General features: G+C 34.0%; 1 protein-coding gene across 3 annotated transcripts in view; it reads right to left on the reverse strand.

Annotated features, from left to right (window-relative positions):
- Window positions 1-8,732, reverse strand: part of LOC149802501 (glutamate receptor ionotropic, NMDA 2B-like) — a 141,207-nt gene extending 132,475 nt beyond the window's left edge. The window contains exon 1 of one of the 3 annotated variants that reach the window (XM_089951744.1): window positions 8,477-8,732. The gene's annotated coding sequence lies outside the window, so the exon portion shown is untranslated. The remainder of the gene's footprint in view (window positions 1-8,476) is intronic. The other 2 variants (XM_089951743.1, XM_089951745.1) reach the window with 2 other exon arrangements.
- Between the last annotated feature and the right edge of the window lie 6,103 nt (window positions 8,733-14,835).

The raw sequence follows: 14,835 nt of genomic DNA on the forward strand, positions 1-14,835 counted from the left end.
GGAAGTTAACATTGTTGTCTTGAAGCCTGTTCTTGTAATAGAAATAGGTGAGTTTTGAGAGCACTTTTGAATGTGTCTAAGTTCTTTGGGAAATTCTTTCACGTAGCAGCAACAACTAGCGCAAGTCCGGTCCAGAGTTTAACACAAAATTACATGAGCAGTTAACTGGTCCAACTTAAAGTAAATAACATGTATGCATGTATGCATGTATGTATGTATGTATGTATGTATGTATGTAATAGCGTTTAATGCCACATCAACACCATAATGAGCATATGGCGGCAATTAAAGCTCAAGTTCTAAAAATATATAAATGAAGAATTGCAAAAATCATTAGTAAGATAAACTCTTCCAAATAATTTCAAAATTAAGTTACAAAATAATAGAATATACAAGGTAAAAATCCTAAACTCATGCAGAAGGTTTATAAAAAATATTTAAAGGTTAAGCATGTATAAACTTTAAAACGTATGATCTAAATCTTTGATATAAAACTCATTGCTTCAAAACGCCAAGACTGAGTCTGGTTACTTATCATCACAAAGCTTCTTTACTGAGTGTAGATCAATGTACTTCCGTATCACCGGATGGAAGTCTACTGAGTGTACATCAATGTACTTCCGTATCACCGGGTGGAAGTCTACTGAGTGTACATCAATGTACTTCCGTATCACCGGATGGAAGTCTACTGAGTGTACATCAATGTACTTCCGTATCACCGGTTGGAAGTCTACTGAGTGTACATCAATGTACTTCCGTATCACCGGGTGGAAGTCTACTGCGTGTACATCAATGTACTTCCGTATCACCGGGTGGAAGTCTACTGAGTGTACATCAATGTACTTCCGTATCACCGGATGGAAGTCTACTGAGTGTACATCAATGTACTTCCGTATCACCGTGTGGAAGTCTACTGAGTGTACATCAATGTACTTCCGTATCACCGGGTGGAAGTCTACTGCGTGTACATCAATGTACTTCCGTATCACCGGATGGAAGTCTACTGAGTGTACATCAATGTACTTCCGTATCACCGGGTGGAAGTCTACACACTTGACATCGGGTGGAAGTCGACACACTTGACACGAATGCGTTCTACTGTCAGTGGGCATTGACAGGGCAAACACTATTTTCAAGGTTAACTCGTCAAGAGGTATACATGAACCAGATACGCCATCAGAATTATACCACTTAATCTCTGGCATATAAATTAAATATACCCAAAAGAGTTAATGAATGGGGAAATGTGCATAGACCATATGCCAGAGATTAGGTGGCAATTTTATTTTAGCTCATCAAAAACTAAGTCGCCCATCAATTAACCTGTCGACTAAATATGATATTAAATGTTGATAACTTCCTCTGCTTTAGAGAGATATGCTAAGGGTGTATCGCATTTGGGGATGACCAGAATTGTACTTATAGGTTAATGCATTTGCATGGGAAAATATAAACGACTTTATATTAGTAATACTGTATGACTTGCGTTGGCAGTATTAGTCAACAACAAAATCTAATTCATATTTTCCCATGCAAATATAGTAACGTTTGTATTATTTACTCGTTTTGTTTTCCTACATAAAGCTTGATAATAAATTAAATACAATACAAAGAAATAAAGTAATTGAATTAATGCTGTATCCAAAACAACTGCACAAACGTAAATTAATAAGCGCAGAGTAACATAATAATGTGCAAATAACAATGCCCAGCGACTTTTGAACTTCGTCGCGCATTCGACATTAGTTTAAATAATAATCTCGTTTTGTTGGCTATTTAAAATTGAAATTTGGTCATATTTTGAATGAATGATCAGTGAAAAGACTTTTCCAATGCTCTGGAATGATTTTGTTTTTCTTCTGTTGATTCTACTCAATTTTTCTTTTCCGCTTGTGATGGACTGGATTAATTAGCTGCGTCAATTCCGTACGATGCACATGTGATTTAAGATGTGGACTGGCATTTAATCAACAGCACTTCTGTTACTTCATTGATTGTTTGGAATCATATCGAGCAGAAAATATTAATTCTTTGAACTGAAATTATCAAAAGACAATATGAAATATCACATTCATTTCGTTTTGAGTGCAGTAAGAAGAACGTGATTTGAGTGCAGTAACTATATGCTGATTTCTATTGGATATGTAGTCGAAATTGCAGTACAAAATTGCGGTGTGTAATAAGTTTTGGAACCCATGACATGTTCCATGTAATTTGGATTTGCAGAAGTAAGAAAGTGCATTTTAAGGAAATTAAAGTCGCAAAAGTATAAGTGTATTTTATTGTCATTCTTAGCACCAGCTAAAGAAGACACATGTTTACTCTGTGTCACTTGCATGCTCGCTGTTGGAATGATCCAAGCTAAGTATATGACATGTATGTCTTCTATCGCTACTCTACATCTCTGCATTGTATCAAACATCGTAAAAGGGCAAATTTTCAAAACAGCTACTCTGTAAAAGCTAGCTGAAATAAGACTTTTTGTCGTCTTGGTTTATTTGCTCTAAGGCTCTTAGTTTTCTACCAAAATCTTCAGTTCCATTTTGTCTCGAATTTCGTATCTTGACAAACTTGTAAAATGGTATGTATCTGAGAGACATGCGATAGTCCTTTACCTCAATATGTTTTCCATGCTATTGTTATAGACTCTAGATAGCACTGGTCATAGTCTGAATCATTCTAGTTGCGAAATGTTGCGAATATATTTTTCTAAATAATTCTATAATTGATCAGAACGGTATTTTCAATATTGCCGTCTCTCATGTTTGTTGTTGACAGTGCGAATATCTTTTTCATTCGTTTGCTTCTTTGTTTTAATTGTTACTCGATGAACTCATCCACACTGTTAACTGTATCATCACTGCTTTCAAATGGACGAAACAGCTTGTTTAGTTCATCCAGAAACAAGCCTAATAAAACTACGATATAAAACCTCAAAATTAGCGTACATTGTTTGTTTACAGAATAGTTCATAATATCATAATACACGGTGCTGTTTTTTAGACACACATGTCGTGCAGTATGGAAAAATACTGCACTATTCTAACTACAAAAGTTCAAGAGAAAAAAAGGAGCATGTAATGTTTAGCAATGGTGTCTACCATCAATTCAAATAAAATAACTGATTATCCTTTTATCCCAACGGAAAGCGAAATGACAAGGCAGTGAATACGCAGGGTAATAGAAAAATCAGCTGCATACGTCCTGAGGTAAAACGTTTAGCAAGCAAATTACCTTGAACCATATGACATATACGGAGAGACAAATTTTGTATTGCTGTCAAGAATTGCTATTTGCGTTGAACTTTGATTTACTCGCAGCTTTCTCAATTCTGACGGTGTTTGGAATTCTACGATACATTACTTCATTAATCTAAGAACAGTGGTAGATGCAAAAGTATGCCCATGCTTACCATAACTCGATTAAACTTTAGGAATCCTGTTCCACAGACGAATTATCTTAAGTCCATACAAATCTAATACAAATTAGACTCATTTTCAAAACATCCCGACTATGCGTCACACACATTAACGGCAAAATACGATTGGCTCAAAGTGTAATACTTAAATTACACTCATGCTTCTGGTTCATGATGTTACTTACTGAGTCAGCCTTAAAGTCGTAGAGTCGCAAATATATAGATTGACGTTTTCCTTGAACTTGTTTGTATTGCATTGTACAATGAGAATCAATTCCTATCTAGTAAATTCTGCAACTGCACCTTTAAACTATTATACATGCCATTCTTGATGTAAGTGTACAATAAATATACCAAATAATTTTGTACTATAAGTCACTAACAGTTTAATTCAGCCCTTTCCGAACGGAAGTCGCTTGCAAGTATCCATCTCTATTTAAAAAAAAATGATGTTATAACTTATATCCATCGCTGTTTCAAATTAAAATAAAGTTTAAATTCATAGCCATGACCATTTGAAAAATTGAAATGATAATTATATGTTTCATTTCAAGCTAAGAAGATCAGATTTTAAAGAGTATCAGAAGGAAAAATTTCCTTCTAAAACTATTAAAAGTTAATAGTGCTTTCTTCCAATACCAATGAAGCAAACATCAGACAAAGAGAACATACACATTCCGTCTATAAACTACAAGTCAGGCTATGGAACTCTGATTTAGAAATTAAATAAGCACTTTAGCGTCACGTTGAGATTGAAATTATCCACCAATCACAAAGGATGTTACTTTTAAAAGCCAATTTCTGATTAGTTGAAGCCGAGAACTCAATCTTTCTCTCAGTTTCGAGCGTTGTGATCTCTGGGCCTGGTTTGTGCCACCAGCAGCATTGATTGTGAATGAAAATCAAAGATACTTTACACCGTGGTCAATATTCGTGAAACACTATGAGTTGATCAGTTAATGCAAAGGATGAAATGTTTTAACATTGTGTACCATGACTCACAATATTGCTAGACAAAACAACTGTTGTAAGGTTTGTTTGCAAATATATTCGTCAAAAATATTTAAATGTCAGAGATGTCCAAGTGGTGCGATCATCAACTTTGCTGTTTGGGCTGTATATATTAAAATGAGACCTTGCTTGAGTTCCAAGCATGCTGAGAGTGTCAAACGGAAGCCATCTGAATAATATATATTGGTTAAAGAAAACCCCAATAAACCCCCAGTATATTGAACTAGTACTATATTGTCATTCTTATCGTCACACAACTACCTACATGTTGTAAGTTATAAAGATTTAAACATAACATATATAATATTTATATATAAACCAGTTCTCTTTCAGCAATTATTTGATTTATCTAGTGAATTTAAAAAATTTCCATAAACTACTGTAATGTTATACGTTTACTTGGTAACAAAAGCGAGGGTTATGCATCTGTCTAGCCTTTTTTTAAGCATGTACCGGAAACACGCGTGAGAAATAAATGATTACAGTCTCACTCCATTGTGGGTCATTTCAAAGACAATTCTGACAACTAGTATGAGCGGTTTGAATAACTCGAAAACTTTGCTCTACATAGTGATTATGCAACGTGACGGAGGACTTTTCGATTGTAATTATAACTGCAATATATGAACCATTTTATGGATATCGAAAATGGGATTATTTTTATGCATTGAAAAATCCATGGTATTGCTGTAAACATTATGAGGTCGACACCAGCCTGATGGAATTTGAGTTACAAAATAAATATAAAGATTATCTAAGTTGGCACATCTAGATCCCTAATAAATATGAATCAGTTGATTGTAGACATACTTACCGAAACACACACATAAATACATACACAAACACACACATACACATACATACATACATACATACATAAAAACATATATACATACACACATACATACACACATACATACATACACAAACACACACATACATACATACATACACAAACACACACATACACATACATACATACAACATATATGCATACATAAATACATACATACATACATACACACATACATTACACACATACATACATACATACACACAAACATACACACAAACATACACACATACATACACACATGCATACATACATACATACATGCTTAAATACATATACATATGTACATACATACAAACACAAACATACACACATGCATACATACATACATATATACATACATACACAAACATACACACATACATACATACATACACACACATGCATACATACATACATACATACATACATACATACATACATACATACTCACATACATATATATATACATACATATATAAATACATACATACATACACACATACATATACACACACATATACACACATACATACATACACAAACATACACACATACATACACACATACATACATACATACAAAAACATACACACATACATACATACATGCATACATACACACATACATACATGCATACATGCATACATACATAAAACATATATGCATATATATTGTATGTATGTATGTGTATACATACATACATATATAAATACATATATACATACATACACACACATACATATACACACACGTATACACACATACATACATACACAAACATACACACATCCATACATACATACATACATACATACAAAAACATACACACATACATACACAAACACATACATACATACATACATGCATACATACATACATACTCACATACATACATATATACATACATACATACACACACATAAATATACACACACATATACACACACATACATACATACACAAACATGCATACACACATACATACATACATACATACATATACATACATACATATATACATACATATATACACACATACATATATACATACATACAGACAGACATACAGACATACATACATACACACAAAGATACACACATACATACACATATACATACATACATACATACATGCACGCACGCACACATGCATGTATGTATTTATGCATACAAGTGTGAGTGAGTGCATAAATACATACATACAAACATACATGCATACATACATACATACATACATACATACATACATACATACATACACATACACACATACATACATACATAAGTGGGTCGATGGTTCTTTCCTGGGTTTTCCAGTGTTCTTCCTCCACCATTAATACTGGCCGATATGTATAGCCTATCGTGTGCTAAAAAATGGCGTTAAATCCTACAACGTACATACATACATACATACATGCATGCATACATACATACATACATACATACATACATACATACATACATACATACATACATACATGCATACATACATACATACATAGAGAGAGAGAGAAACAGGAAAGAGACGCTTTTTGTTGGAGATATGTACATACGTTTCTCATAATTCACTGCAGACCTAGATAATATATTTATCCATGTGAACGTAGGTTGTTTGACTTGTTAGTTGGTTGATTGTCCGCTTTGTATCATGTTTGGAATTTGGTATGATTCTGTGTTACGGTATGTGCCGATAGTTTTATCACTGTTCTTTCATTTATGTCATTTGCAACAATTGTCAGTGTTTTATCCGTCCTTTCCCACTTTTATTTGTTCTTCGCGCAGTTATGTTAGTATGAAAGAGTAGTTTGAGCCGTTGCAATTATTTTGTCTTTCTTCTAAAGTCCATTTCCCTTTGTGCTGCTCAAACGTTTTCCACGGGATTCTTCATATGTGTATATTCGATAATGTGAAATGTATTTTCATTGTACGGTACACAAACATTTTCCACAGGATTCCTCATAGGTGTATAGTCGGTAATATCAATTTCATTTTTCTTTACCTCGCAGGGGATAATGCAAAGGCGCAATATTGTGCTCAGAAAAAAAGAGAAAGAGCTGGGAAAGATCTTCTTGGGCTAAAGGCATGTAGCGCTAATGACTACAAGGTGGAACAACAAATTGGTTTCATAAATACCGTACACCCTTAAAGTCTAAGTTTGGTTGGTAGTAATTTTAAGGGTACGTTTGACACGTTAACGGTTACATCTTTGCCCTGGAAACTTGAGGTAAGTACATTTTCCAAGTGTGCACCGAGGCAGCCAAACCAATTTCGTCTTGGCGAGCATCAAATCTGCGACTTGTGGATTACTAGTCCGACGCTCCACCAATTGAGCTGCAGCGGCTCCCACCTACAAACCAGTCTCATTTAATGGGTTGTTATGGATACCTTTAAGAGATTCAAAGTACATAGACGAACCGCTTGCACAAGTAATGCTGAAATTATTTGTGCTCTTAACGTCGTACGTTTCTCGGACAAACATGTAACATCTTTTTTGTCTACAATCACTCCGAAGCGAAGCTAATATTTAAACTTCATATGACTGAACTCGACCCAGAACAGTGCATTGATGCAGTCCAATAAGATAAGAAAAAGCTTCATGATCTTATTTTTTATCAATATTTTTTTACAATCTTTACCTCAACTTTATCTTCTCTCGAAAGATAAGGACAATTGTCTAACTCACATTGTACTTCGTAATGTTTTGAGTCATAATAAATCAAGACAGAGAAAAAAAGTACGCTTGAAAGTTTTGCACATTTTCTACGATAATAAGATTAATAATGAGATAAGGGAGAGGAACAACTCAGAAAATAGAAGTACAAGAAGGACGAATGTTGTTATATTTTAAGTGATGACGACCGAAGCGAAAAAATATGAATAAACGATAGACAGTGTAGTAGTAGTAGTAGTAACAGTAGTAGCAGTATCAGCGGCAGCAACAGCAGCATTAGTGGTTTGAGCAGAATTCAGTTGAAGTTTAAAGACAATATTTATATGTACAGAATAAATGTTTTGATGGAAATTGAAATTATCTGAATTTGAATGAAAATATTTTTGTACAGAACAAATCTGGCAATAGAAGTAGAAATTATATGACTTTGAATGAAATTTACTTTGACATACCTGAAAGCAACAGTAAGATATAAGCAGTACCATCGTGTCCAAGGAATGAAAACAAAATCGTACATGCTGTGAAATTTTCGTTTACTCACCGTTAAATCGTGTCATTGGTTCAGTGTGTAATTTCCTTCACTTTGGTTCGTGGCATTGGTTCCTTGTGAAATTTCCCTGAATCAAATGGTATTGTGCAAAACAATCAAGAGTATAATCTAGTATGTAAACTGGCAGTAGCCAGATTGTAAGGTATGCACCATACACGTGCAGTGATTCTTCCTCCTCTGCTGTTTACTATGTTCAACATGTGATGACAGCTTCTCTTATTCACGTATGCTAGTTTTGCACCAATTGCAGTCCATTTGCTTCTGTTTTGTTTCACACTACTTTATCACTGTCAGTACAACAGAAAATATTATTCGGATTGTGTTGTCATCACAAAACACCACCGTCAGTTAAGCAACGAATGGCATGTTTACGTTAAGCTAGCACTGCGCAAAAGATCTATCACAGATCAGAGTAGTTTAGGCTCATATGAAATTAAACTTCTTTATCTCAGCACAATTATGTTTGAAAACTACAGTATTGCTATAGAGAAAAGAAACTATAAAACACATTGATTAATGTAAGGGAGACTAGAGGGATAGGGCAAATTCGCTCTGTATGAGATTAACTTGAATTCTAGACGTTTCTTTCTGTTCGTTTTTACATTGGGGAAAAACCATTACGGCAGTATTAACGGCTAGAAATGTCAGTCCGAATAAAAGGAATACTGTACAGCGCGTGTTGCATTCACTATCAATTAACAAAGGGTAATGTATGTGCACTTCCATACCATGTTTGCATATTAGAAAATGATTAATAATGCAAATACAAAAACAAAATTAATAAAATTCCCCTTACATGTTAAACAATTATTAATGAAAATCAATTTTTAAAAATGAAAGTAATTTGTCTGTAATGACATACTGTACTTAAAGACAATAAGCAAAAATGTCGTTTGCTGTAGGTGGCCAGTAAAATGGTGAATAATACAAAAATTACATTAAGATCATTTTCTGTTGCAAAATAGAAGCAAAGTTACAAGAAAAAGTGAGAATAATTCAAAGTAAAGAACAAAACTAAAGTTATTAAAACTGGGTTGAACGTATATTTCATGTGCTTTTGCATAGAAAGCAAAACATGCAGAATGTAATAATGTTTAGGAAAAAGTTGTTTTGAAATTACGCGTATAAGAAACACTCTGAAAAATATAGACGACTACTGGAAATCAGTCAATTAATTCAAAAATTTTATCCATCTCTCTATCTGTCTATCTATTCTTGTCCACATTTCTGAATTCTTTTCATATGAACTTCTGATCATTAAGAGCTGATTGGTATTGACATGAGTGTAATGTACCTTTTTAATTGGTATTAACATGAGTGTAATGCACCCTTTTAATTATTATTAACATTAGTGTAATGTACCTTTTTAATTCGTATTAACATGAGTGCACTGTACCTTTTTAATTTGTATTAACTTGAGTGCACTATACCTTTTTAATTCGTATTAACATGAGTGTACATACATACACACATACATACATACATACATACATACATACATGCATGCATGCATGCATGCATGCATACATACATACATAAATACATACATGCATGCGTAGAGACAGACCGATAGATTGTAATTCATTCATTAGAAAATTAATGCAGCTTATAAATCTGTACACAATTCGCTCGGATATGTCAAGAGTACTATTTTTAGTAAGCTACATCTTTATGTATTAGTCATTTAAGAAAAAAAAGCCAATATCAAGTAACTCAGTGCCTGAATAAGCGTTTCAATGATTGAAAGTATACGAATACAGAATGTTTTTTCAAGCAGTCAAAGCAAATAGCGGTAGACAAATTAAGAACACATGAAGCCAATAACTTGCCAGAGGTCCAGCTTTCTACGAAAAACCACTAAATCATTGATCTCCCATAACTAGTTTTGCCAGGCGTCTATTAGTCTCGTGTTTACTTGAACTTGCCTACAAAGAAGATGGCTTGTTAGCGATGTTATGATGGTTTGTTGGTCTATAGCAAGAGTTGTGTTGTATATTATAATATGTGTCGTTGAAACCTTACGTTTCGTGATGTTTAATAACAAAGTCAATATTGTGTGGGTGCTGATTTGTTATCAAAGGGCGAGGTTCTTCAGAAAATAACTGTCCGGGCGATCATTAATTTGAACGGAAGAGAATTGCAGAGGCAGTGCTTAAGCGCAGCATCTGAAATCTCAGAACATCCTCTACTCATCAAGCAACATATATTAACAGTCATTTTTGGAGAGTAAAATTTGAACACTGGATTAATTAGATTTTATTGTCATACGTTATAAACACATTTGCAAAGACATGGGGTGCTTCAGAAGGAAAGATATGTAATGTAGCTGATGAGTTATTGGGGCAACCAATTTAACTATTGACCTGCTAAACTGATAATGGGTAATGTGATAGAAACTGTGAGAAACTAGAAATGTTGATCTTGTTGATATATCACTTTATGGTAATTGCATAAGATAACATATGCTTAACAATGATTTATATTGATACAGACCGGCTGGGGTTGGTAATTGTCGTCAACTGAATATTTCAAGCACCTGAAACAGTACATATGTTGTCAAAGAGTGGTCATTTCAGTCGAAACAAAATATGGTAATAGCTGCAATTAACAGATCATGGAAGGGTCCACACTCTGGAACCATGACAGTATTAGTCCAAAGATGTGAAGTGGCTGAGTTACCGACATACTATTCAGACGTGACAATATTATGATTTATGGTAATATCAGAGACTACTGTCATCTACAAGTGACTATAATCAAAGTATAACATAGATAAAATGGGCTCAGTGGTCTGTATCATTACTGTCTCAACATTGCTCTTTTCATGCTTAGTATATGTGATAATAAAACTGCAGTTGCAACAGTTTCCAAAGTATAACTGGGATATGTCCCAGAGAACGGCTGGGATACGGATTCCAAATTATGACCTGGGTCTGTGAGCCATGGAAGGGCTGGGGTACCGATTCTAAATTAAGAATTGGGTTAGGTCACAGGGAAGGGCTTGATTAAAATCGTACAGCAAGGGCCAGTGTAATTCACATTGCTTTCATTGCAAAATACATGTACAGTTGTGCTATTTTCTCATCAAAAATACATGTACAGTTGTGTCATTGATTTTAGCATAAAGCGTTTGCTTATTGCCAATACAAGCTTCCTACTATTTTTAGGAACTACTGTCAATGTTGTTCAAATAGTACGAGGAGTAAAATAGCGGATGTTCATTTTCTTCAAGTTTTATATTAAAAAAATCATAATCTTCTTGTCACTGAATGGAGTATTTCTAAGTGTCAATGCATTTCCTGATCAGTTCATACAGACTCCATATTTATGTACACTGCATTAAAGGATGTGGATAAGCAGGTGGGGAATTTTTTATGGCAAGTTATTCTTTCACATAGCCATTGCTCAACATTACAAGACAATTAATTAAAAGACATAACTATTATCAGGATTCATTGCTTTTTATTCACAAATTAGAGTACCAACCCCACCCACCTCTACTGAATTGTACAGTACCTTTAGCCCTTCAAGCTATGTTTTACATTGATCTTTATTCTTTGAATTTCTTTGGAAATACGAAAATTATCCATTAAGAACACATCCCCAACAAAGTTTAAAGTGAACGTTCAATAATATTTTGATACATGTACGACATTGAGAGAATTTTGTCAGATTTTTTAAATTATTAAATTATAAGGTACAACACGTAAGTAAACTAATTTGAGCAACCTTGAAGTTACAACCATTAAAATACAGTTTTTACAACCATGGGATATCTATCTTACATGTCGCAGTGTCGTTGCTTGTAAAGCCTGCATGTATTTGGCAAAGAGTGCATGCACATTTACTATCCCAGCAATTAGTAAATCTTTTGAGATTGACTTACCGCAATGAAGTGTGTCTCAAGTTTACGGCAGAATATATAGTTTTGTCCTTTTCTACAATTTATTTTGTGAAAACTGACATCATACACAGCCGGAAATTGCATTTTTCATGGATATTGTTTGGGATAACTTACATTGAGAAAGTCTGGTGCTGGCTACTGACCCAAAAGATGTCGCATCCACATCGTTCTGTTTCAAAAACATCCCGTTGGAACAAATTGTTTCGAAATTAGATGTTTCTCGCATTCATACTTATATAGACTAAATGTTATTACTTGAAGTTTAAACATGCCATATAGTTTATGAGCATGTGTATATAATGATATCATTAAAAACCAACATATTTTGAAATTCCTATGTCGGGTACTAATTATTCATTTTGATACACCTTCCTAGCTTTGTGGAAAGTTATACTTAGCTAGGAACATCTACAGCGCAGTGGTACGTAGTCTATTTTTTCGCATATACGTTCCAGCTGTTGGATCCCTGCCACCAACAACTGAAAACGTACAGAGTGGCCTGGTAATGGCGGTCATCTCCTTCATAGCAACTTGAAAAGGTAGAAACACTAATAGTGCTTTACATAAGTCCGGTAAATGCAAAATATATTACATTTCGTCGCGCTGAAGTTTGATGTGAAATCCGAGCCTTTATTTAGATTTATTCGTACTCTAACGTTGTATGGGCATAAACTCGTCTCTCATACATTGCATTGCTATATTTCATTTGATTTCGTTAGTCTGCTACATATAAATGTGTTCTAATCAGACATCAAAGTTCTTTTATTCGAAGAATCAAAGCTGATGGTATTTGCCTTCTCATTAGATAGAAAAAGTAGTCGAAATCTGTGAGAAAATTGTAAAGAAGCAATTATCGTCCAACTTTGCCTTGCGATACTAAACCATCGAGTATATCATACCTTGCTAAACCTTAGACCGAAAACAACTCGTGTATTAATAACACGAGGAGCGTGAACGTTAGACTTTCTGTTGCATTTTGAATCGAAATTTAAAAAAAAAATATATATCATCAATAGCTAGTAGTTAGCGAGCTGTGCTAATAAAACTTTACGGAACGAACTTTGATATTAGGCTAGACGGATGAAACATGTATGGGTTGGTCTCATTTGATATAGTTATTATTTGGCCCAGACAATCGTGAGGTACAGTAAGATTTTCGAATAAAATTTAAACAGATTGTCTAAAACTTCAAAAAAGTCCAACGTTCAATCTTAGACTTCTAACAGTAGATCAATATCTTCAAAAGTTTTGATGGTTGACCTAAAACTTCAAAATGGCTGCCTTTCACAAGGATTATCGTATGTATGTAGCACACTTAACTCTCAATTTTTCTCCGGGATTATCTTCCATATTTGGCACATGTAATTCCGGATGTTTTTCTCGAGTATTATCCTATGCGTGAGACACATGTAACTCCCTTTACCTTTCTCAAGAATTGTTTTATGTACATGTGATACATGTAACTCCCTGTACATGTGATACATGTAACTCCCTTTACTTTTCTCAAGAATTGTTTTATGTACATGTGATACATGTAACTCCCTGTACATGTGATACATGTAACTCCCTTTACTTTTCTCAAGAATTGTTTTATGTACATGTGATACATGTAACTCCTGTACATGTGATACATGTAACTCTCTATCTTTCTCAAGGGTTGTACTGAAAGATTATCTTATACATGTAGCACATGTTTCCCCCTTTGTCTTGCTCAAGTAGAATCTTATGCACGTGACAGACGCCTTTGTCTTTCGGAAGGGTTATCTCATTATGTGCAACTTTCTTTGTTTTTCTCGGGGATTATTATACGCATTACATCGCTGGTAGAGAAACAAAGTTTCCAAATATTCAAAATATTATTTTTTATAGAAATATCACAAATAATAATATATCAAAATTTCCATATATTTGAATACTGAATGCTGGGCCAGATTTAAGCATAAACTTAACTAGCTCCAGCTTATGGTCTTACAGTCTGATTGGGCTTCTCGAAATGTCAGATTATTTTAAAATTTGTTACAATTTTATTATAATTTATATTTAACTTAACACGTGAACGATTGCATAACATGTTCACTTTTATTATCTATGCAATATATTTTATATAAATTACATAATTTACATTGTAAAAAGTAGCGAAATTTGTTCAGATTCAGTTGTTGCGAAGCCTTATATTCTCTTAACACTTACCAAATAGTTCCTCTCCAGCTTCCCATAGCTTAGGGCCTTACTATGTCTAAATCCGGCCCTGACTGGTCGTAAATGCTCATTACAGTGAGATGAAGCAAACTGTATGGCATTTCCTTGTACGTTAATTTATTAATATGGAGAAGAAAAAAAGAGAATACACTATATTTCGTTCTGTCTGATGCAACTTATATCGTTAAAATAAATGAGATCCAAATTGGTTTAAATATTAAAATAAATTACATTTTCTTTTACGTCA

Source organism: Sinohyriopsis cumingii, chromosome 3 (genome assembly GCF_028554795.1).
Source record: "Sinohyriopsis cumingii isolate HCF-2022 chromosome 3, ASM2855479v2, whole genome shotgun sequence".
In the NCBI taxonomy this organism is placed as follows: Eukaryota; Metazoa; Mollusca; class Bivalvia; order Unionida; family Unionidae; genus Sinohyriopsis; species Sinohyriopsis cumingii.